This window comes from Macrobrachium rosenbergii, chromosome 29 (assembly GCF_040412425.1).
Source record: "Macrobrachium rosenbergii isolate ZJJX-2024 chromosome 29, ASM4041242v1, whole genome shotgun sequence".
Classification (NCBI taxonomy): domain Eukaryota; kingdom Metazoa; phylum Arthropoda; class Malacostraca; order Decapoda; family Palaemonidae; genus Macrobrachium; species Macrobrachium rosenbergii.
In genome coordinates this window covers 8,499,048-8,524,583 of record NC_089769.1, presented here as the reverse complement: position 1 = coordinate 8,524,583, position 25,536 = coordinate 8,499,048, and the positions used below count along the sequence as shown (strand labels likewise).

Genomic DNA, 25,536 nt, shown 5'->3' with positions numbered 1-25,536 from the left:
AATAGCTCAAGGTCTATAGATTAAGACCAACAATTTTCGCAACGTTCTCGTAAAACGGAAGTCACAGGCGAATTTTGCAAGCATGAACACACGCGACTTAACATTCTACCAACATTTCTAGTTAATCAAAGCAAACTTCAGCAGAAAATAGGCTAAACAGACGCCATAAACCGTGAACGCCTGGCACGATCTTCCCAAGACTTGACCGAAATAACATCTTGCGCTCGGTCAAGCTAAGATCGAATTCCCGGGCCTCCGACTGACCGATGATTGCCATTGGAGGGGGTTTTCATCAGGAGATGCTGCAGGTGACAGGTGTATCAAGGAGGAATAAAGCTGCAGACGATTTCCTTATGGGATCTCCGATCAAGGAAGCGGGAGGGAAGAGGAAGAGGGGGAAGTGGATTTGGGGAGCCAAAAGATGAGCAAAAATTTCAGAGGATGAAATGTGATTCTGTTGGATATATGAACAAAAAGAATAAGCGTGAAAAAGAATCTTTTTGGAATATAGTTTATGTCATGCTGGGTTTTATGATTTTAAATTTCTATGACTTTTAGGCTCCCAGCCAAGCAGTGGGATACTTTCAGCCATTCAGTGAAAAGGGGGAATCGGAGTGGTTGGACAGCAACATAAAAACATTCAAAAAATGAAGGAAGAAGTGAAGTACAAGGATCTAGAGGAGACACTAGAAGAAAATCCCACAGGTGCACAAAAAAGGAAAAGGAATGGAGGTAAAATAAAATGCTGCTACTAAGTGATTGCAGTGAAGGACCGAAGGTTTGCTGCAAATACCCTTTAATAATGCCTACAATGCACCATGTGAGGAGCATTGACGGCATTACCCCACATGAAAGGGTGGTTGTACTAGGTGACCTGAATACAAAAACAGGTGTCAGAGAATGTGGAAAAGCGTTTGGAACGATGTTTGATAACTGAAAATGTATGGTTTCCAAAGAAAAATACTTGGTAAAGAGATGATGGTAAATAAAAGCGTTTTCAAGGTTATGTATCAGAACAAGGCAGACGGCAAGGTAAGTTTATATGTATAACTAGTTGGAGCTACGTCTGATCATTATTAGATTGAGGCAAAAGAAGTAAGATATGAGTGGGATAGGGACGGACGAAATATGATTGTAAACATAATTAACACAAGTGAGTTGGATAGGAAGTGAGATTAGGCCTACATATGATACGCTGTGGGATAAGGTTACAGACAAGGGTGGAAGGAATAGATAAGTGTGTAAGATTTGAGCTAGGAGCCATATGTTGTTATAGGAAAGCAGGAAGAGCAAAGAAAAACATTAAGTAGTGTGAATGTATGATAAGAAAAGATCACGTGTATGCATAAAGGAAGATGTATAGCACAGTCAAGAAAAATAAGCGGGAGAAAAAGAGCTAGCGGTAAAAGCAGAGGGGAGAAAGTAAACAAGAACATCAAGGAAAATAAGAAGTTGCTCTACAAGATAAGTTCTTCTACAGAGAAGTAAATGCAATGAGAGAAGTTAATAAAAAAATGGACCTCAGAACAAAAGATGCATATGGAGAAATACTATCTTATACAATATATATATATATATATATATATATATATATATATATATATATATATATATATATATATATATATATTTATCACATCATGATTCATATATATATAAAGCTACAAATAATATCCAATTCACTCTACTGTAATATATTTTCATATATGTTACCGAAAAATTAAGAGACTGGCTGTAGCGACGGACGAGGAATCAGGACCAGTGACGACAGTTTTACTTTATTTCGTAAGCAACTGACGAAGGAATGATCAACAAAAAACCGTTGGAGACCAGAAATCTGAGGTAGAGTGAACCGAGAGGTGTCGAAGGGAGGGCGACAAACTCAGTATGAAAAAATTAAGAGGCTGTATGTCCTAACCAGGTCAGGAATGATACAAACCGTTATGTCCATTGAATGAGTTTTATAGCCCATCCTTTGGACACCTGTCCGGTGTGGATTTTTAGTCTCCAACGGTCTGTATGTTTATATGTACTGTACTGTCCCTCTAACAGTATATATATATATATATATATATATATATATATATATATATATATATATATATATATATACTGGTTTTACCAGTGAGTATCAGTTCTTCACCAATGGCTTAGAAATGAAATTGAAGCTGGCCAGGACCTACACCATAGTCCCTTGTGTTTTCAACTATGGCGATGTGTTATACTATACTTAATCACGTGCGTCAGACGGAAGAAAATATGAACGAAGTTACAGTAATAGGAACGAAAAGGGCTGCAGCTAGGGGCAGAAGGGACGCTGCAAAGAACAAAGTAATGCCTACAGTACACCGCATGAGGTACACTAACGGCACTACTCCCTACGGAAAAGCAACAGAGATGTCCTACAATTTGCAAATAATAAATAAAACTGCCAGTTCCACGAAAGAAGACTGAACTGAACTGAATATAAAATTTAGACCAAAGGCCAAGCACTGGGACCTATGAGGTCATTCAGCGCTGAAACGGAAATTGACAGTAAAAGGTCTGAAAGGTGTAACAGGTGGCAAACCTCGCAGTTGCACCATGAATCAATTGTTAGGACAGGGTGGAAAGTCAGAGGGAAGAAAGAGAGAAAGGAGGTACAGTAAAAGGAACGAAAAGGGTTGCAGCAAAGAACCTTAAGCAATGCCTACAGTGCACCAGTTAAGGAAGGTGGAAGAGGTCAATAGTGATAATTTTTAAAGAAAGTATTAAGAACAGGTCTGGTATTCCGTGTCCAAAAATAAAATTCCATCTGTTGAATATGTCATGATTTAGCGGCTGTCAAGAATCTCTTTCAAGAAAAGCGACGCATGAAATAGGTTTCTATTTTGCTGGTGTCAAAGCAAAATCCGAATGGAGGCGAGATGTAACGTCTTACGAGCGGTAACAAGTTGTAGCTACAAATGCTAATTCTGGACAACCAGGATATGCAGTTCTGAAGTAAACAGGCAGTGCTTTTTGCAAGCAACCTCAAAGGACGTGGTTGTTCCTGAAGCAGAACTGTTCACTCATGCAAAACATGACGGCGATTGCCATCATCACACGAATACTGTGGTTCCTGATGAATGATTCTGGGACCACCGTCTGCAGCTAAATATACCGTTGTGAGCCGTTATTCTAATGGACTAGCCACCCTATCATTTAATTTGTTCAGAAAAACACCAGCATTAGCAAGTAAAAACGAAGTACAGGTATTCTGGAGTGACTAATGACTTGAGGAATAACTAATAAAAGTGAGAATCCTGAGGGGATTTTGCTGAAGGGGAACTTTTGAAAAAGGTATAAAAGTATTTAGGTAATTCTGAAAAGCTTGGAAAGCTGGATTATTAGCAGACAAGACTCCTAGTGTCGTTTATCTCCATCTATATCATTGCTACGAAGATCCCATACGACTTCATGGTAGCGAAGATAAGTTCTTTCAAAATGGCAGAGCCATAGCCTTTTTTAAAAGAACCGTGAAATTCCAGCAAGCAAAAAGATTGTGTTTAAGATAAAGCATCATGGACAACTGTCAACTGAAGATATGCAAAAAGATTAGACAGCTGACTGTAAAGATAATAAACAATGTTTTACAGCTGATCAATTTAGAGTCATTTGATTAGGATTCCCCTTAAATCAAATAATTTTTAAATTTTGTAATTACACACATTATATATATATATATATATATATATATATATATATATATATATATATATATATATATATATATATATATACATACATATACATAATGTATATTTCTATCACGGGAATTAAAAAGTGATGTAAAGTACAAACAAGTATAAAAACTCGGTTTGATTAAAAATGATTGAGCGAATAAATAAAAAGTGTAAAACTAATTAATGCATGAAAATATCATCATGTTTGAGGTTGATCTCCAAATGACGAACAATCGTTTTTAATTAATCCAGTTAGTGGATTAATAAGGGGAAGTTGAGGACTTTAACAAGTTGTTAGTTATGGATAGCCTTCAGTTTCTCTTTTGAATCTCCTCTGAATCTTGTGCAGAATGGGGTCAAGAGGATACAGGCATGGACATAAACTAATATTTTTACTTGTTAGCTATACGAGAACAGATTCAGAGAGGTTCTAGAGACAATGTAATTATGCTGATAAAGGGCCAATCAATATGTGATTTTCCGCTCATGTTAAAAAAAAAATTATTCGTTTGGCAAGTTCTGAACATTCATGATTTATTGAAATCTAATCCCTTACTTGTCTTGCCCAAATAAAATACATCACAGTCCATACAAGTGATTTTATTGAAGATTTTACTCTGGTGAGGCCAATTTCTCATACGCTTGATTTTTAGTGTCATTATACGAAAAAATTACTGTACATTTACACCGAATATTTTCAACACTGACTTGATGGACTCAAAGCCAATGAAATTAGTCATACACAGGGGTTTTCCGAGGTAATTCTGGCTTCCTGTCAATTTTATCACAAAATCTTTCCTCGCTGGCCATATATTCTGTTTATATTTTATATTGCGTTGTTATTCCCGTGACTGAAGTTATTCATACATACTAAATACATACATTATGTATGTATATATATATATATATTATATATGTGAATATGTTATGTTTATTATATATAAATATATATATATATATATATATATATATATATATTACTGGTATCAGCCTTATATCAGGCTTAATTTGGAAGATTGATTTTCAAAAAGAGTGGACCATAGGGTTAAAAAGTCAATCAGGCCTTAGTGACAAAGAGTGAGTCAATCATGTATTTATTATGAGCACTGCCATCGCTGAAGAAAACGCGGGAATAACTAAAATATAGGATTGGTTTGACAATTTATTCCTTAAACACAAGTACCTAACAAAGAGAATTACACGTTCTATAGTACGTCTTAAAATAATTCATTTTGTTTGTGAAACAATAGCCAATTCAGCTAAAATAGGACAAAAAAAAATCTATAAGAAAAACTCTAAACCAGTAACCAGAGGCGTGAATTGCAGTTGGAAATATGTCGGCAAATCATTTGGGTTATTCTTATTGACCTTTATATAAATCCGGTGGTAAAAACGACCGCAATAATCATCTAGTTATAAAACTGACATCAAAGGCCACTTACCAAAAAGCTCTCTTGGTCTTTGCAAAGGTCGTTCCCAAAACAACCTCATTCGTATGAAGCTGGGAGACGAGTTAGCCAAGTTAGCGATGATATGAATCAATGATGCGAAGAGTACATGACCACTGTCATAGTTACCATGTATACTTAGTATTGTCTCTCAGGCCGTAATTGGAATGGAATATATGGGCATTCTATTCTGCACATATGAACCATCATTAATGAAAAAAATTTCAAACCGATTGAGAGGCCATTTAGGAATGGAATACAGAATTTAGGCCTAAGGCAAAGCGCTGAGCCCTACGAGGTCATTTAACGCTGGAAGGGAAATTGAGAGTAGGTAGGTTTGAAAGGTGTAACAGAAGGAAAACCTCGCAGTTGCACTATGAAATAACTGTTAGGAGAGGGTGGTTAGCAAGATGGAAAATAATGAATGGAGCTATGGGCCGAAGGGACGCTGCAAGGAACCTTTAGCAATAATGCCTACAGTGCACCCCGTGAGATGCATTGATGGCACTAACCCCTACGGAGGTCACGCCTTATTATCATCCCAAGCCACTTGTGGAAGATTTTCTTTTAATTTTCCGCGAGTTCTAGTAGCGATTGGAACTTTTTATCCGGGCTAGGAATCGACCTGATATAGGCCTAATAGGTCATGATGAATCATCTCCCGTCAATAACCATCTTTTTTTATGTACAACTAAGGTCCTCTTTCGGCTCAAGGTTAAAAGGTAAAGCCGAGTGATCAGAGAAAGGAATTGCAAAGCATGGTAATTAGAGACAGGAATTAGAAAGGCTGGTGATCAAAGAAAGGAATTACTAAACCTGGTGGCTAGACAGGAATTATAAAGCCTATAGATCGGAGAAAGTAATTACGAAGCCTGGTGATCGATCAGAGACAGGAAATCCAAAGCCTGATGATTACAGAAAGAAATTACAAAGCCTGGTGATCAGAGAAAATAATTAGAAAGTCTGGTGACTAGACAAAAATTACAAGGCCTATAGATCAGAGAAAGTAATTAAAAAGCCTGGATCAGAAAATGATCCAAAGTCCCAAGAACAAGAATCAAGAAAGCCTAAGGATGGTGATCGGTCAGACAAAATGGCACTGCTGGAAATCCAACATGGTGCAGTAGGTTCAAATAGCTCTGGGACAAGACTCACTCAGTAACAGAAAAATGTGCACAATCATTTTCAATAAGCCATGCTTTGTGCTGGCATTATGAGATACACTGCCCCTCTGACAGCATAGCATAAAAGCCCGTAACTTACAGCATTCAAATGTGCCAATAATTTTTATCTCATCCTGTTTTAACCTCAACTAAGGTGCATTCTTATCTCATCCTGTTTTAACCTCATCTAGGGTGCAACCTGACTATTATTTTTTAACCTAACCTCACCTACCTAGTTCTAAATTCACACTGCCATATGCTTCTCAAATTCTATCACCCCTTAATGTTTATGGAATAAAAATCAACTTGGAATCTGCTGTCCGATAGAAATGCTAAAAATGTGCAATTTATTTAACAAATATCAAGCCACAAATTACTCAAGTACAGCATTCAACAATTCTGACCACTAATTCTAAATTACTGTAATTTCATTTGTTGAAGTAAGCATAGATAAACCTAACAGAAAACTAAAGATACAACATACAAGAAAGTTTGATGACGATTGCCATGCCAGAATTAGATGCCAGCAATGAAGGAAATACAACAACATAAGTTGTTTTTCATGAAATGTTTGGGGCAAGTCAATGACGAGATAGTCAGTGGTTAATGTTATTAGACTTGGGAATTATTTTGCAAATCCACCCCAATTTTCATGTCATTCAAAAGTTAGTCCTGTCCATTTCCTTAAATATATACTGCTTGTGAACTTGTGGCTATATTTGGGCTTGTAAGTGAAAGATACGGCAAACTTCACCCTTTATAATTGGGAAGTCATGGCAATTTCTGGAATGTTAATGCAAGGTGTTTCGTATGTTAATGGGTGTCTTAATAAAATGCTTAATCTCTGTTGCACTTCTGATGTACAAATTAAGGAACAAATGTAATTTAGATCATGGGGGGGGGGGGAATCCAGGGGCAGGGAATAGCTAACAGATGGGTAACTATCCTGAAGGTTAAGTTAAGCTGAGATACATCCCTTGAAATGCAATTGTCACACTTCCTTGGCAAGAATAAATGATTGGCCCAGGGTGAGATGACCACCAGCCAAGCAAAGCATCAAGCTGCACCCTAGGTTAGGTTAGAATACATCTCAAGATCCCATTATCACACTTAGTTTATATAATAAATAAAGTCAAGTGGGTCCACGAAGGTGAAGCCCTGGTCAGGTTGGATGTTCCACCTAAGGATACATGTTCCTTTTAATGCCATTACCACACTAGGTTAGGATTTAACCATCCTACCAACATTTTTCCTATCCTTTGTCCTATTAAAAATGGCCCATATGAACTGTCTCTGTTGGCTGGTCAAAAGTAGAGGTCCACACCAGGAAACCTATCCCCTTCAAAACCTTCCACACTTATGGGTCTGTGCTGGCATACACCAGCTTGTTATAACCATCCACCACACATGGCACATGCAATTTGCTCCACTGTTTCTCTTGTATTTAGAACATTTCTCCTTACCTACTGGCATTATTTACTCACTGGTCCCACAACCTAAAATTCTTCAAAACTGTGGTCACCCATAACAGCCGAAGGTTTGGTTGAGAGAAACAAAAATGAGTATGTCTGCTACTGTACTTTGATTTCTCACTAAACATATGAACCATATATCTGTCTAACTGGTTATCTTATGTTTCATACATTTTTACCATAAATTTTGGTGCAAACTACTCGTATTTTTTTATACCTGTCCTCCTTAACTGATAATTATGGGGAAAAGCCTCCTTTTTGGGAGAGGGGGAAGCAAAAACGAGTGAACTGCACTAGGAAATAAATATACCACAAGTTATGCAGTAAAAAAAATAAATAGTTCTTATGTTTAACCAGTAACAATCAACAAACAAACACGGCAGTTTGAGGAAGAGAACCTTCCATAGTGAGCTGTCTCAGCTAGCCAGTGGGTAGGGAAAAGGAATAGGCTACCCACCCTAACCTTATCTCACAGGCCATACATCCGTCATGTCCTAACCTTCCATAGCCTAGTGCACCCTGTCCTACTCATGCAGTTACTTTAATAAACCTACAGCACCGTAAAATATAACTGTAAAAAATATTTAAGTAACCTTAGCATTTATTACCTACCTTGATTTGCAAATACTGGTCTTGTGGTATTTAGACTAGTACTCCATTTAAATGTGAATAAAAGACCACATTCAAACTTCTCAACATTAGGCTAAGGTTACTATCCAGTTGTCACAAATCACAGTTAAACTGCTGGATTTGCCATTTCATGTTAGCCTATAGCCTAGTTATGCAGTTTTTTTATGTGATATAGTTTTTTATATTTTTCAACTAATGTTAAAACTCTGATAAAAATTATATCATTGCATCTTCTCTATTTCTTTACTTTCACATTTAATTATATCAGTTCTAACCTCAAAGAACATTAGAAAATCATCTTAGATACTCTTCACTTCTACCAGTACTGTACATACGTAATAATCATCTTCCGGTATTATTTTATAAGTTGCCAATACATGATATGAAATTGTAACCTACATTTTTTAAAAGAGCTCATTCTCGTTATTTTGAACCCCCATAAACACTATGAGCAAATATATAAAAATATGTATCAAATCAAGACTTATAAGGTAGGACAATACTGCCTCCCCCACCCTTCATAGACAATACGAGAAAACTGTAACCAGTAAACATCCCTACGTTAAGTTAGGTTGATATTTTTTGGTTCCTTTAGTGCCCTATCATTTCCCAGCCATTTTTGCATAAAAACCTGTAAAATGGTTCTTCAAGTAAAAATGGCTGGCAACTTATAAAATTCTACCCATTTGGTTTCCTCTCATACTTCAAAAGGAAAAAACTATCATCACTCGTCCCTTAGGGATACTGGACTTTGGACGGGGAAAAATTAAAGAATCGTATATTAACCATAAAATGAAGGTTTTGCCTACAAAATGATGTCCACAAAAACACAACAGACAAGTCGAAGGTCGGAAAACCTCATTCATTTGCCATATTTCTGTCCACAAGGACCCTTGCTAAGCACTTGTTGACTTTAGAAATAAGCAGTAGGTCTAGCAGCTGGAGTGTCTTGGTTAGCCTACCTCTGATTAGGCCTGATTTTTGTTAAAGTTCTTCGAAGTGCTTAGCAAATTCAAATAAAACAGAACGCAGGCATTTTTCTTTGAAAATATACAATAGCAGAATGTCTTTTACCACTTTTTTTTTACATGTAAAACTTTTAATATAAAGTCCACGTTTTGTTTCACGAGCTGCTCAAGGAGTAAGAAACCGTGTCAGCAGCAGACTGACTTAAAACACGAATATATAAACCATTTCACTCACTATCTCAATGCACTTTCTTGCATCGTCATTTCAGCACTTACCGAATTTGAGGTCTTGAAAGATCCTGACGTTGAACTTAATGACGTTGTTATTAAGTTGAGCTGGTAACGAGTAACGTTTCAGTTATCGGGGTTTCAAGGTTACTCGAGCACTCTCCATTGCTTCCCAAGACGTTCCATTAGGAAATAAATAAAGTAAGAAATTATAAAAATGTGCATATATATGTATGTATGTATATATATATATATATATATATATATATATATATATATATATATATATATATATATATATATATATATATATATGTATATATATTACAGAAACAAAAGACGCATTATCTGCGAGCAAAGATGACAGCAGGGATATGCTAACGTAAGTAACGTGTCTGAGTTGCAAAGGAGATTAGAGCCAGACTGAAGGCTGACAAGGGAAAAGCTGACAGCCTGCCTGAGAAATGACAAGTAAAATGTAGTTGAAATTTGAGTCACTTGGAGCGTTCTTAAACTTCTCATCCCTGAAACAGCTGAGTTGGTGTATTAATAATAATGATCAAGGTCATAATGCTTCCCCTGATAAGACATCAGTCATCACCACGTTCATTCTTTATCAGGTAAATATAAAAAAATTAACCGCTCGTGTAGAAAAATTCCAGAATATAGGCAGGCTCTATTTAACTCATGCAACTTGATTACTTGGGTATTAAAGGTTTCTTCAGGGAATGGGTAATGAAAATTTTTAACACTCAAAACTATCAAATAAACGGACAATATAATTAAAGTTTATTCTGGTTATTTCATTGTTGATAATATTTAAGACAATATCTATAAAATGTAGACACAAATTCATTGGTATCGATAGTAAAAATTGTCTTCCTACTAAAGTAAATCAGAACTGATCGTAATACCACCTTTCGGGAAAGAGTAAACAATGTCATAGTTCACTTTAAAATTAGGCTCACGCCGTACGTGATAAAACATGGAACTAGAACACTCATTATTTCTTCATCTCGAGAGCGATCACTGAATCTCTATTTTTACACCGCTTATCTATTGACTGATAAAGTTCGTTAACGTTAGACACTTGTATTTAGATGGATTTTAGGAAGCTATTTTATGAAAATCTACGGGAATAAAACATCCAAATTTGGTTGATTTCAACGATTAAGAAAGTAAAAAGGCGGCTGGAATATTATTGGATTGGGTAATCTCTAAATGACTCTGAGAAAAACATAGACTATCGTGGAATCCTTTCACCTTGGGCTAACCTACGTGAGATTAACTCATTGCTTATAAGCTATGACACTATAATTTCCTTAACTGGTGTCAGCAAGGTGTTTAATGTGAGGTTGTGAAGGCAGTTTTCCATGTGTGGTTTTCAGGGGATGTAAAACATATAACGTTATTATTATTATTATTATTATTATTATTATTATTATTATTATTATTATTATTATTACTGAAGAATGATCCCGCCTGAATGCACGAATATTCTGGAAAGGTATTTCACCTTTGATAAACAACTGATTGTGATGAAGCAATATATATATATATATATATATATATATATATATATATATATATATATAAATTCAACGAAAAATCATCATCATTGTATCCTTATCTCTCGGCGTCGGGAGATATCTATCTATCTATCTATCTATCTATCTATCTATCTATCTATCTATATATATATATATATTTATATATATATATATATATATATTATATTATATATATACATACATACATACATACATATATAGATAGATAGATAGATAGAGAGATAGATATCTCCCGACGACGAGAGAAAAGGATACGATGATGATTTTTCGCTAAATTTATTTTTTTTCTTTTTTTGAAATATTGATATTTTCGTGGCAATAAACCTTTCAAGAAAATTTCATAATATGATCTGCTGCGAGTGAGAATCATTGTCGGCTGGAACCGTAATATCTTCTTGTTTTCCATTCCGTCTCCAGCTCGTGGAAAGACGAGAGAAATGCCAATCGCGCATGCGTACAGCGCCATAACTCAGTAAGGGCACTGACTCTAAGGCCTCCAATGACTATCTCCTCGGTCCTCAAAGTCGTCTTGAAGCCTTCAGGGACAGCAAGTGAGCAAAGAAGGCGAAGATTATGGCTAAATTTGACTGGATGACGAAGCAAATGGACTAAAAGGGATTTTCCAGAGGGAAAAGTACGTCAGGAGAATGGCAGTTAACTTCAGTCTACAATTGTTTCCTGATGAAAATATGGACTACTTCGCGGAGCAGTATGGAGTCGAAGTTCCTGCTTTCTGCAATTATGGATTTATTCACCAGTTCTGCAGTTGTATTATTTCCACTATGGACGCAAGTTCTTCATTCGAAATAAGGAAGGAAATAATCAAGAAAAGAGGAAGACAGTGGCGTGGAGGAACTGAGGAATTTATACGAAATAAAAGGTAGAGAACTTGAGGTGTTTTCTAAGCTGATTGAGAGGAGATTTGGATGCTCAAAATTACCACTTGGAGCAGATCTTCGCTCGAAATAAGAAAGAAAAGGAATAAAGAAAAGAGATGTTAAAATGATCTAAAACCCTCGGGACTTTCCTTGAAGACATTTTGGAACCCAGTTTCCGGGTCCTGGAAGGACGAGAGAAATGCCACTCGCGCATGCGCCAAACTCCAAAGACTCCAGGAACAATTTCTGGGATGCTTCAAATCGTCTTGACAGCCTTCATAGAGAGCGAGTGTCATATTTGAAATGTTGGCTAAGAGAAAGCAAAGATTATGGTGGAGGGACTTGGACAGCGACGCAAATCTTTCAAAAGGGGGAGATAAAGAACCTAAACCAGAACTTCCTGAAGAAAACCACATCACTACAATGGAAGCAGAAATTCAGAAGAGGACGAGGAAGCAAGAAGAAGAAGGCCCTCATCAGGATGGGGTCCAAAAGCTGCCTAGGCTCAAGCCCTCCTCTAGGGGAGAAGGGTCCGACCCAGAGGGTGAGGCTGGAAAGACCCCCAAGGGTGAGGCCCAAAAACCTCCACGGCTCACCAGTCTCTTGAGGGCAGTCTTGAAGTGAAGGGTCCGACCCAGAGGCTACTTCCTCGGAGGAAGGCAGGTATCCTGCCAGGCCAAGAACTTCAGGATGAGGGAAGGCTCACCAGTCGGGCCTGGAAGAAGACCTCGGAGGAAAGAACTGCCATGCTGGGAAGGGTGGAGGGCCCAAAAACCTCCAAGGCTCACCAGTCTCTTGAGAGCAGTCTTGAAGGGAAGGGTCCGACCCAGAGGCTGCTTCCTCGGAGGAAGGCAGGTATCCTGCCAGGCTGGGGAAGCGGGCCTGGAGAAGACCCAGGCCTGGAGAAGACCCAAGAACTTCAAGGCTCACCAGGTGAGGCCTTGAAGGGAAGGGCCGACCCAAGGCTCACCAGGCCTGCCATGCTTGAGGGAGCACCCTTGAAGGGAAACCCAGAGGGTCCAGGATCCTGCCATGCTGGGAAGCGGGCCCAGAGGCTGCTTCCTCGATGAGGGCCTCCAAGGCAAGTCTCTTGAGAGCATCCTGAAGGGAAGGGCCATGCTCGGGGAAGGCAGGGGCCTGGCCTGGAGGGCCCAAGAACTTCAAGGATAAGGCCCAAAAGCCTCCAAGGCTCACCAGTCTCTTGAGAGCAGCCTTGAAGGGAAGGGTCCAGAGGCTGCTTCCTCGGAGGAGGAAGGCAGGTATCCTGCCAGGCTGGGGAAGGGCCTGGGAGGGCCCAAGAACTTCAAGGATGAGGTCCAAAAGCCTCCAAGGCTCACCAGTCTCTTGAGAGCAGCCAGGGTCCGACCCAGAGGCTGCTTCCTCGGGGGAAGGCAGGTATCCTGCCAGAAAGAGGGCCCAAGAACTTCAAGGATGAGGCCCAAAAGCCTCCAAGGCTCACCAGTCTCTTGAGAGCAGCCTTGAAGGGAAGGGTCCGACCCAGAGGCTGCTCGGAGGAAGGCAGGTATCCTGCCATGCTGGAGAGAAGGCCCAAGAACTTCAGGATGAGGCCTCCAAGGCTCACCAGTCTCTTGAGAGCCTTGAAGGAAGGGTCCGACCCAGAGGCTCGGAGGAAGGCAGGGCCTGGGGAAGCGGGCCTGGAGAAGGCCCAAGAACTTCAAGGATGAGGTCCAAAAGCCTCCAAGGCTCACCAGTCTCTTGAGAGCAGCCTTGAAGGGAAGGGTCCGACCCAGAGGCTGCTTCCTTGGAGGAAGGCAGGTATCCTGCCAGGCTGGGGAAGCGGGCCTGGAGAAGGCCCAAGAACTTCAAGGATGAGGTCCAAAAGCCTCCAAGGCTCACCAGTCTCTTGAGGGAAGGGCAGGCCTTCCTCGGAGGAAGGCAGGTATCCTGCCATGCTGGGGAAGCGGGGGAAGGCCCAAGTCAGGATGACCCAGAGCCTCCAAGGCTCCAGTCTCTTGAGAGCAGCCTTGAAGGAAGGGTCCGACCCAGAGGCTGCTTCCTCGGAGGAAGGCAGGTATCCTGCCAGGCTGGGGAAGCGGGCCTGGAGAAGGCCCAAGAACTTCAAGGATGAGGTCCAAAAGCCTCCAAGGCTCACCAGTCTCTTGAGAGCAGCCTTGAAGGGAAGGGTCCGACCCAGAGGCTGCTTCCTCGGAGGAAGGCAGGTATCCTGCCAGGCTGGGGAAGCGGGCCTGGAGAAGACCCAAGAACTTCAAGGATGAGGCCCAAAAGCCTCCAAGGCTCACCAGTCTCTTGAGAGCAGCCTTGAAGGGAAGGGTCCGACCCAGAGGCTGCTTCCTCGGAGGAAGGCAGGTATCCTCCTGGCCAGAAGGCCCAAGCAAGGATGAGGTCCAAAAGCCTCCAAGGGCTTGAGAGCAGCCTTGAAGGGAAGGGTCCGACCCAGAGGCCTCGGAGGAAGGCAGGGCCATGCTGGGGAAGCCTCCCAAGAACTTCAAGGATGAGGTCCAAAAGCCTCCAAGGCTCACCAGTCTCTTGAGAGCAGCCTTGAAGGGAAGGGTCCGACCCAGAGGCTGCTTCCTCGGAGGAAGGCAGGTATCCTGCCAGGCTGGGGAAACGGGCCTGGAGAAGACCCAAGAACATCAAGGATGAGGTCCAAAAGCCTCCAAGGCTCACCAGTCTCTTGAGAGCAGTCTTGAAGGGAAGGGTCCGACCCAGAGGCTGCTTCCTCAGAGGAAGGCAGGTATCCTGCCAGGCTGGGGAAGCGGGCCTGGAGAAGGCCCAAGAACTTCAAGGATGAGGCCCAAAAGCCTCCAAGGCTCACCAGTCTCTTGAGAGCACCCTTGAAGGGAAGGGTCTGACCAGATACTGCTTCCTCGGAGGAAGGAAGGTATCCTACCAGGCTGGGGAACGGGCCTGGAGAGGTCCCAGGATGAGACCCAAAAGCCTCCAAGGGAATTGAGGGGCCTGAAGGGAAGGGAAGGACTGATTCCTCGGAGGAGGGCAGGTATCCTCCCAGGCTGAGAAAGGTCTGGAGAAGGCCCAAGACAACTTCAAGAATGAGGCCCAAAAGCCTCCAAGGTTCACCAGTCTCTTGAGGTCAGCCTTGAAGGGAAAAGCCTCCCAAGGCTCACCAAGAACTTCAAGGATGAGGCCCTTGATTCTCTTGAGAGCAGCCCTGAAGGGAAGGGTCTGACCCAGAGGCTGCTTCCTCGGAGGAAGGTAGGTATCCTGCCAGGCCGGGGAAGCAGGCCTGGTGAGGGCCAAAGGCTTCTCAGTGAAGCCAGTTCTTTGAGGGCACCCTTGAAGGGTATATACATACTTATATATATGTATATATATATATATATATATATTTATATATATATGTATATATATATAGTATATATATATATATATATATATATATATATATATATATGTATATTTATATATATACATATATAATTATATATAGACACAACAGAAGAATTCTGTGTAAAGCGGAGTCGAATAAAGAATAGGCGGACCAGTACTTGGGGAAACATTCTTTATTGCGACTAGTTTCGAGGTTCTAACATAACCCATCATCAGGCATCTACAAATAACAAATAAATACAATGAAAGAAAAAAAAACACTCATTAAAATAAAATAAAATTAAACACATCAGAACTAACTACCAAGAATTAAAATTGAACATTACCGTTTAACCTATAAAAGCAAGAGTCAAGGGAGGAATAAAAGGCAAATACAAAGATAGTTACAGAAGATAGACACAATTAAAATCAAAGCAACTCAACTGACCGTTCATTATTACAGAGTGATGGTTTTTCTCTGGTGGGATATAATGTTCCAATTGCGGTTAGCTCCACATCACTAGACCGACTGGCTAAATATAGAAAAAGAATCTATACTCAGAGGATATGGTCGTGCTGATGGGAATGCTCACGAATGGCACTAAATGCTTGTTTGTTAAGTGGACTGTTTGTTCTAATTGATCGGCCTAGATGTTCGAATAATTATATATATATATATATATATATATATATATATATATATATATATATATATATATATATATATATATATATATATATAGTCCAAAACAACAAGGAATGATAAATAGAGACAATTTCTGCTCTTCAGACGATAGGAGAAGGTAAACAACAAAGCTATGGAATACCTGGGCAAGATAAACGGTCGACTTAACTTTCATTACCCAGCTCTAGCGTAGTCCGTTTTCTTTCCTGCCCTTTTCGGTTCTATGTTCACTAACCTATTATATTTTTTATATAGATTTTACATACCAGGTGGCTGAAATATGTGTTGAAGCCTCTCCTCCTATCCGTAATCTTAGACCTATTTTATGATAACAACGCAGTCTTAAGCTGTAACCGTTCTTTACTCTAATTCAAGTTAACATGGTGGAATATAGGATTTAGGCTAAAGGCCAATCTCTGGAACCTACAGGATCATTTAGTGCTGAAACGGAAATTGACAGTAGAAAGGTTTGCAAGGCGTAACAGGAGGAAAACCTCGCAGTTGCTTTATGAAACAATTGATAAGAGAATGTGGAAAGTAAGAGGGAAGATATTATGAAAGGAGTTACAGAAAGTGAAAGGGGTTGCAGCTAGGGGCCGAAGGGACGCTGCAAAGAACCTTGAGTAATGCATACAGTGTGCCCCACAAGGTGCACTGACGGCGCTACCCCCCACGGGGAAGTTAACAAATAACTGGTTGGCGGTCTGATAACTTGACTGAGCTGGTCTGTGCGATACTTACATGGAGAAAGATTTAACTCTTAATGGGAGCCATAATGCTGTTAATTACTTGGACATCACTGACGGCATTGAAGAACAGTTGGAAATTGTGAATATATAAATCATATATCGTGAATATTCTGCAGTTATTATCATTGTTATTATTATTATTGGTTTCAAAAATACCTTCCCTACGTGTAATAGGAAGAGCTAGAAGATAAGGATAACTAAAAATCAAATGAGGATAATTCAGCAAACCAATAACTGTTCATGCATGAATCACAGTATGAAGTTGAATATGGTTTTGTAGCATTTAAACATCAGCTGCCTATGCTTGGTGGTCAGCAACTGGAGAAAGTAAAGACAATATCAGTGACTGATGGAGTGATTTAGTTTTTAAACACACACACACACACACACACACACACACACACATATATATATATATATATATATATATATATATATATATATATATATATATATATATATATATATATATATATATAATGTATATCTGTTTCTGTTGGTTGAATTGTCAGATCTTTCATTTCTGTGCCAGAGAATTTTTTTTTTTTTTTTTCACCAGAATTAGTGGATAAAATTAGTGAATGACTAAATCACATCAAATCTTATTCTTAATGAAAATGACCATAATTTTTAAAAAAGAGATGCGCTACTAAATAAGTAGATAAATTAATGAATTAATAAAAATGAACCATGAATGTCACAAGCTTTGGAGAATCTTGCCCCTTACAGTTTCAGCTACTGAAACACCAGCCAAGCCACACCTTCCCACGTAGCGCAAAGGGCCTCTATAGGAGTCCCTCGACCATGCCTGTCTCTTGCTCTCTCAGGCAAATAATCACAGGAGATATGAAACCCCTTCAACCTAGTTCTAAACTACATAGGTCTAGGTTTCCCGCAAGTGTTCGCTGAGAGGATCAGCAACCCTCTGGGCTCAATGTGATTAGACTTCTCTCCCTCCATTGCCAAACTTTGAAACCTTTACATCTTTCTTTTTCTTGCTAACTTCAGGGCATGGATAGTATCTGTCTAATTGGCCTTTGTGTTTAACAACAGACAAAAATAAGGGAGGAAGAATTGTTCCTCATCTCCCTCGAGCAAAAATCAATAGTTTTCTGGACCATCAGGCTACAAGGGAGAGAGAAACGGCATTAAGTTACTAGTATTCCTGTAGATTAAAATCCAATCAGTTCTTGATTACCACTGCTCCTTCCGTAAGCGAAGGAGAGAGAGAGAGAGAGAGAGAGAGAGAGAGAGAGAGAGAGAGAGAGAGAGAGAGAAGATAATTTGATGTCATATCTCCTGTGAATTACTATACAGATTAGTGTAATTGAAACCTTGATTTTATCCTCCCCAGGAAAAGGGAAAAAGTAGGAAGTAGGCAGGAAAAGTCGTTCCTGGGGAATACCGTCTGACCAAAATAAGTGGCTGCTTCTTTTGCTTCTCCTTCTTGTTCTCTTGTTCTTCTTTTTCTTCTTCTTCTTCTTCTTCTTTTATACAACACGAGAGCCCATTCATTAGATTCTGAAACAATGCAGAAAGGCCATTCATTTGCGCCGAGAACTTTCACATAATGGAATGCCTGTAATAGAAGACGATAAAAACTTACCGAAGAGAAGAAGAGTCAGTAAAGATGATTAAAATAAAATGGATAAAGATTGAAAGAATCAACGGAAGATACGATGTGGGAATGAAGCCTGGAAACGCGATACACCCCCTCTCAAAATGATGAGCTTCAGCTTACCTGAAACGGCTTAGAGGAAATAGACTTACTTTTCCAGTATTGAAAAGAGGAAGGAATCAATCATTTCAGGCACCTGGTTCAACAGAATCGCTAAGCTGATTATGAGAACTTGTATAAAATAAAAGAAGTACACGGAGAAGAGTCTTCAAGAGCTGTTTACTTACAGGTTTGAATAAACTGCAATGTTGATGTAATCGCCTCCACCTCGCCTCTATGATAGAATAATCAGGCCTTATGCCAGCACTGAGCATTGCACAATGGCAGTCTTTAAGAGATGGTAAAGTGCTCAAATGATAAAGAGGTCCGGTGTATTAACCCGGTATGTATCCACCTACTTGTCACCTCCGAAGTGCTATAGGATTAAACATGGCGGAAGCTCAATGGGGCGCCGTGTGTTTAATACTAAACCTTCGGGGATCAATAACATCGTTTATTAATATATAGGAATATATAAAAACGAGTGTCTATAATACTTTGATCCCCGAGAGGCTAGTACTAACACGGCGTCCCATTGAGCTTCTGCCATGGTTAGTACTATTATAGCACCTCAGAGTTGATGCAAGGTGGATAGGCCTACATACCGGGTTAATACCGGTCTTGTGTGGTCCTCTTGGCCGTACCTACCAACACGAAGAAATATTTTGATATCCTGAAGAATGAAGTTGATAACATTTAAAAATAACCCCCACCCTCCAAAAAAGGTTAGATTAGCACTCTGTTGAATTATTTTGTAATAAAAAAACGGTGAACGTCAGTTGTTCTGCGTGGCTTAGAACTAGAGAGTAATATGTTAATTCGTTTAGGACAGGCCCTAAATCAATATTTTATATATATATAAATTTCTGACCCACATCGGGATCGAACCCAGGTCTTTCAGTTGAAAGGCGAGGGCGCTGCCAACTGTGGCTCAGTTGGTAGCACCCTTGCCTTCCAGTTGAAAGACCTGGGTTCGATCATCCCGATGTAGGTCGGAAATTTATTTCTGTTCCACACGAGATTGTATGTTGATCATTATATATATATATATATATATATATATATATATATATATATATATATATATATATATATATATATATATATATATATATATATATATATATATATATATATATATATATATATACTATGTATATGATTTTGAACACCAATGAGTATAGATATATATATATATATATATATATATATTATCATATATATTACAGACACCTTTCACCATCAAAAGGACTCGGATATGGGCCCAATCGACAATTTTATCCACGGCTCATTTTCAGAGCTAATATTAGAGCAAAGTGTTTATGGAAAATTTTGCTCTCGTAATATCTATAATGAAAAAATCTTGTAAACTTTGAGCTTTGATGTCGATGTTGGTAATATACAGAGATGTTCAAACTGCGTGACTCTCCGCACCGATAGTTAACTTCTTCAGAATTTAGATAGGAAATATGAACTTCACGATACCGTTGAAAATATGCGTTCAAGTTATGCAAATTTAATAAATAAATAATATCAGGTTACGCAGGTAACAATAACAGTATGACACTTATTTATGAATATTTTGGAAATGATGTTCATGTGTAATTTTAGCAATAATAATAATAATAATAATAATAATAATAAGTCTATAGTTAATAATAACAGCAAGTCTGCATAGTTAATAACTAAAAAAGGTTCATATGTGTAATAAATAAAAAGGTTAATAATAATAATAATAATAATAATAATAATAATAATAATAATAATAATAATAATAATCTGCATAGTTAACAATAACAGCGAGACACATGTGTGGATAACTGGAAAAAAGGTTCATGTGTAATAATAATAATAATAATAATAATAATAATAATAATAATAATTTATAGCATTAGAGAATTCTAACAATAACACCAGAGATGGTGGTATGAACTGCATCAGCGATAATTGTAATAAAAACAATCTCAAAAATAGCACAAGAAGAAAAGTCACATTGCTATTTAAAAGATCTTTTATCTGTTACATAGTAAAAGAATTTACTATATAATTTTGGATTTTTATCACAGCCGTCTTTCCACGATATTGTGAATACCTTAGCAAGAAGAACAACGATAAGTTATGAACTCAATATAGTAAATTTAAAAGTATTACTGAAATGGAAGCTTACCAGTAACTATGAGCCCGCCATCTGGTCCTGGTTACAGCAGTGGTACATTAAATACGAAAATGTATCAAATGTAGGTAATAAATGTATTTAACAGACCATAGATTTATAGCCAGTCGGTTTGGGGGTTAATCATGCATGGCTAATCACCACAGTGCGGTCTGTGTTAATTATGGAGAGATTATAAACAACGGCAATCGTGATTTTAGAATACAGGGTACACGGCGCAAGCACTCATCCGCACCAGTGGCCCTCATGTCCCTATGTGACCCATGATCGTTCCCAGTAAGCTCCCATGGTATGGGGCTGGTTTCGATGCGTTGGTTATGGGATAGGTTTGCTAATCCGGTGTCTATGGCACAGATGTAAATACATACATTCATTCATATGTTGTACAGTATATATATATATATATATATATATATATATATATATATATATATATATATATATATATATATATATATATATATATATATAAAACCTCCGTTAAATATGCAAAGCTAATTAACATTATCCATGAACGATGCAGGTGGCAAGTTAATATTTACGTGTTCTTGTTAAGTCAATTCTCAGTAAGCAGTGAGGTGCTACAAGGCAATGTTAATTCACCTTTATTGTTTACCCTTCTCGTTGATTTCACAATGGAACAAGTGAAAAATGCGCCAAAGTTTCTTCGGCGCAATCGAGTTTTCTGTACAGGCGTATAATCAAGGCCACCGTAAATAGATCTATCTTTCGGTGGTCTCGGTAAACTGTAATGCTGTATGAGCCGTGGCCCATGAAACTAACCACGGACCGGTGGTGGCCTGTATCGTGACCAGACGCACGATTATGGCTAACTTTAACATTAAATAAAATTAAAACTACTGAGGCTAGAGGGCTGCAATTTGGTATGTTTGATGATTGGAGGGTGGATGATCAACATACTTATTTGCAGCCCTCTAGCCTCAGCAAGTTTTCAAGATCTGAGGGCGGACAGAAAAGTGAGGACGGACGGACAAAGCCGGCACAACAGTGTTCTCTTCAGAAAACTAAAACTTGTTTAAGGTAGAAGAAGTTTAACAGAGTAACAGAAACTTGACAGATTCAAAATATGCAGATGATGCTAAAAAAAAAAAAAAAAAAAAAAAACATGACTTGCAAAGCGTGTTAATTTGAATACTTCAGATATCAGAGAATATGTGACTCAACATGATTTAAGAAAAGCAGAAGTAATGAGTGCAAAGTACGGCACAAAGAGATGAAATTACTTTAGATAGAAAAAGGATTCATGAGGTCGAGTCTTTCACATATTTGGGAACAATAATATCTAGGAAGGTCGCCTCGAATCGGAATTCTGTGAAAGACTGAAAAAGGCTAACCAATCAGTGGACGGGATGAATAAGATTTGCTAACAAATAGGATGAAATTACATATGATATGAATACTGTACACAAGTCTAGTTCGAGTTTTATTTCTAAACAGACACGTTTCATGGTATGACAATGAAAATATATTTAAAAGAATTTCTTGACTGGAGAATAGTTTTAAGAAGAATGTGAAGAGTCAGATGACAGGACAGCGTTACAAATGATACCATATATAAAATTACTGAAGTTCCACTTGTAGATCAGGTGGGAGAATAGTACGTGATAGTGTCAGCTGGGTTCTACGGACACAAGAAGAGCTATATATCTGAATGAGAGTTACGAGAAAGGAGGACGGAGATAAGTGGAGATTTGTGGAAGATAAAGCACAGGGACGGCATGACAGGCATAATTTCACAGAGGCGTTTTGCCTGTTAGAGACGATGAGGATAATAATTTCATAAATTTAAAAGTTTCTTTTGAATGTAGGGCATATATTAGGACTTCAAGGATGTTAGGTTATTCATTATATTTTTATTGTCTACCCTGTCACTTCAGAGGGATGAAGTGTTGGGTGAGCTAAAAAAAATCAATGCTCTTACGTTTCTCAGCAAGAAGTTGGTACAAGGCATAAGCCCCTGCCTTCAACACTTTAGCGACCGCACAAAACGAAGCCCAGTCAGTAGGAGCTTGGGCCGTTGCCTTTATAACGGCGACCCGGTGATGGGAGAGCCCTTTTCATGTTTGGCTGGTAATGGAGATACGTCACGTACTCTTTTATTGACTCTATTGTAGCCTTAGAACCCCCGGACCACCCTTGATCAAGCCTCAGCCTATTACCCCTCGGCAAAGTAGGTATACGGACACACCATTCACTTTTTCACGCAGGTCTTACGTCAAAGGCTGATCAAGAATTGATATTTCGAGGTTAATGGAAGATTCATTGGTGGTGTAACGACTCCTAGCAGGCGACTTTTCAACATAACACACACACACAGCGCGCACACATACATACATACATACACACGATCTCAAAAAGTTAATTGAGAAGATAATTTGGTTTGTGATCATTATTTTAATCCATTTTCCTCAACCATCACTAAATTTTTTCCAATATAAAAATACCTGATTTCCTTATAACCGAGATATGAAACTTAGCCGTACACGCAATGTCTCTAAAAGTAATTTCGTACCTAAAAGAACCTATTAGCTGTCCCTGTCTACGGGGATTTATACAACCTGAGAGAATTACAAGATACGCATAAGAGTGAAATTTCCCATTTATTTATTTTAATAATCATGAAAAAATAAAATCTCATCTCTGCAATATTTAAAAAAATGACTGGTGATCAGAATTACAAGGTGCACATAAGAGTGAAATTTACCATTCAATTTAATAATTATGAAAAAATGAAAAGTCTCATCTCTGCAATATTTAAAAAAATGACTGGTGATCAGGATAATCCCAAAAAAAAATCCTACCAACGCATCTTTAGTCAGTAAACAAAACCTCCATCAAAATTTTTTAAGAATCCACGGATGGCATTTTGAGATAGCTTTTGAACTGACAGACAAACAGACAATCCTAGTATATACACATCATCCGTCCAAATAAGTTAACGGGAAAAAAAAAAGAAAAACACACAACCTGTCAGAGAAGGAAGACATAGACTTTCTTCTTCCGTTCTTCCCCTTTTTCTTTCTTTCCTTTCTTTTTTTTTTTTTATTAAAGGCGTGCCTGAACCCAAGCTTAACAAACACACTGATCTGTGGCTCATATTATGAAGCCATTTGCTTAATGGAAAGTCGTACCGAACTGGGGGGAAAAATACAATTTGTCCCAGAGGAAAATAAAATAGTGGGGAGAGAGAGAGAAAATAAAAGAGAGAGAGAGAGAGAGAGAGAGAGAGAGAGAGAGAGAGAGAAGTAAATTTCATAACAATATGCTTAAGAATCTCAACAAATAAATGATTGCCAGAGAGAAGCAGAAGTGGAGGAAGTGAGGAAGGGAAGGAGAGAGAAAAAGATATAGAATTGAAGAGGGGAAGTAGGGAAAAATGAAGGAGAGAGAGAGAGAGAGAGAGAGAGAGAGAGAGAGAGAGAGAGAGAGAGAGAGAGAGCGGGCGAGCAAGTTTCATCACAATATACTTGTGAATCTAAAAAAAAAATAATTAGCAAAGAGATAAAGTGATGGGAATGAATAAGGGAAGTAGAGAAAAATGAAGTAGAGAGAGAGAGAGAGAGAGAGAGAGAGAGAGAGAGAGAGAGAGAGAGAGAGAGAGAGAGATATTATTATCACAAAACACTTCAGAATCTCAACAAATAGACAATTAGCAAAGAGGAAAAGAGGTGAAGAAGGGAGGAAGAGGAAAAAATGGAGAGAGAGAGAGAGAGAGAACAATAACAAATAATTAGCAGAGAGAAAACGACACATGAAGTGAAGACGGGAAGGAGGAAAAACTAGGGTATAATGAAAAAGAAAAATACAATATTAGGACAAACCGGATTCCAGATTTTCAAACGACAAGCAATAAATTCATTGACTTCCTGAGACCTTTAAGCTATTTTAGTTTTCTGTAAAAGAAAACTGTTGTGTTGGCTTTGTCTATCTGTCCGCACTTTTTCTGTCCGCCCTCAGATCTTAAAAACTACTGAGGCTAGAGGGCTGCAAATTGGTATGTTGATCATCCATCTTCCAGTCATCAAACATACCAAATTGCAGCCCTCTAGCCTCAGTACTTTTTATCTTATTTAAGGTTAAAGTTAGCCCTAATCGTGTGTCTGTCAACGCTATAGGATAGGCCTACACAGGGCCATGGTTAAAGTTTCATGGGCCGCGGCTCATAAAGCATTACACCGATACCACCGAAAGATAGATCTATTTTCGGTGGCCTTGATTATAAGCTGTACAGAAAACTCGACTGCGCCGAAGATACTTCGGTGCATTTTTTACTTGTTTCTTCTGTCCTAGCAACTTGATCGTTGCTTAGACAAGCCACATGCAGACGATGCAACTTGTGTTGCAGATACTTACATTGGTTAAATGCAAAATGAAATTGTTGCTTATCCCAGCAGATATGTGGAAAACTTGAAGTCACTGGTTCTCGACTCGCTTTAGGCCATGGGGAACCAGCCCATTAAAGGAGAAATATTGTTGACCACTTTTTTTTTTGAGTAACGATGAATAAAGCATAAATAATACACCTTTTGGATTGAAAAATAAATTTAGTATGCGAGAATTACAACCTATAGATTGTAATCATATTTTTTAAGAGGAATAATTCAAATTGTTCGTACTGTATTTCGGTGAATTTAAAAATATATGTACCAGTATCCAATTTATTACCAAATATATTACACGTCCTGTGGCCCACCCTAAAATAAATCATCATGGACCACTAGTGGTCCATGGACCACCAGTTGAGAAAGTTAAGTTTAAAAATATATGTACCCATCTCCAGTTTATTACCAAATATATTACAAGTCCTGTGGCCCACCCAA

The 25,536-nt window shown here is 38.6% G+C and overlaps 1 long non-coding RNA gene across 2 annotated transcripts in view; it reads right to left on the bottom strand.

Annotated features, from left to right (window-relative positions):
• The window catches only part of LOC136854579 (uncharacterized), a 47,412-nt gene extending 37,615 nt beyond the window's left edge, over window positions 1–9,797 (bottom strand). The window contains exon 1 of one of the 2 annotated variants that reach the window (XR_010857736.1): window positions 9,662–9,797. This is a non-coding gene — a long non-coding RNA (uncharacterized lncRNA). The remainder of the gene's footprint in view (window positions 1–9,661) is intronic. The other variant, XR_010857735.1, reaches the window with a different exon arrangement.
• Between the last annotated feature and the right edge of the window lie 15,739 nt (window positions 9,798–25,536).